This window comes from Furipterus horrens, unplaced genomic scaffold, assembly GCF_987537825.1.
Source record: "Furipterus horrens unplaced genomic scaffold, mFurHor1.1.pri manual_scaffold_6, whole genome shotgun sequence".
NCBI classification, from domain to species: domain Eukaryota; kingdom Metazoa; phylum Chordata; class Mammalia; order Chiroptera; family Furipteridae; genus Furipterus; species Furipterus horrens.
In genome coordinates this window covers 42,655,240-42,656,020 of record NW_028327176.1, presented here as the reverse complement: position 1 = coordinate 42,656,020, position 781 = coordinate 42,655,240, and the positions used below count along the sequence as shown (strand labels likewise).

At 29.7% G+C, this 781-nt stretch overlaps 1 pseudogene; it reads right to left on the bottom strand.

The window, feature by feature from the left end:
• Nucleotides 1–443: 443 nt before the first annotated feature.
• LOC150006031 (small nucleolar RNA U3) lies at nt 444–781 on the bottom strand (annotated as a pseudogene).

Genomic DNA, 781 nt, shown 5'->3' with positions numbered 1-781 from the left:
TTGTTATGATCTGAATAAAATATACAGTACGGTGGGGTGGTGAAAATAAGGCTTCTTTCATCCCTTAAGAATTATCAAAGGAAGCATTTATCTTAAGGAAACAAAGCACAGAGAGCACCTTTTTAAAAAACACTAAAGAGTTTTATTCACATACTTAAATACAATTATTTTGATCTCTTCTTAATACTCATCCAAAAGTCATATCATTAACAGCAAAGAAATATGTTGAAATGACTAAAGCAGTTTATTATTTTAATTATTATTATTATTATTTTGTCTGTGGGCCTCCCTCAATCAGCAGTTTATTATTTTAAATGTAACTAAAATATTTTCTAGGATGACCAAATTTTTCATGAAACAAACCAAGATTTTTACATGATCCCTTTTAAATTCAGTGTGTCATTCAACAACATATTTACAAATTATTATTATTATTTTAAAAAACTAAGACTTCATTCTATCCCTTTTAATATTCCCAAAGGAAGAGAAGACTGATCATCAATGACCAATAGCAGTTGCAAAATCAACACCAAGAAACAAATTTTAAAAAGAAAAAAAGAGAGAAAGAGAGAAATAAAGAAAGGGCAAAAGAAAGAAAAGAAGACAAAGAAAACAAAAGGAAAAATAAAGTAAAATAAAATAAAGCAACACCAAGCGCCAGCTTCACACTCAGGAGAGAAAGCCGCGTCTCCTACTTGTGGTTTTGTGTGCTCCATAGTACACATTCAGAGAAAATTCTCTAGAAACAAACTATAGGAATGATCCTTGAAAGTATAGTCTT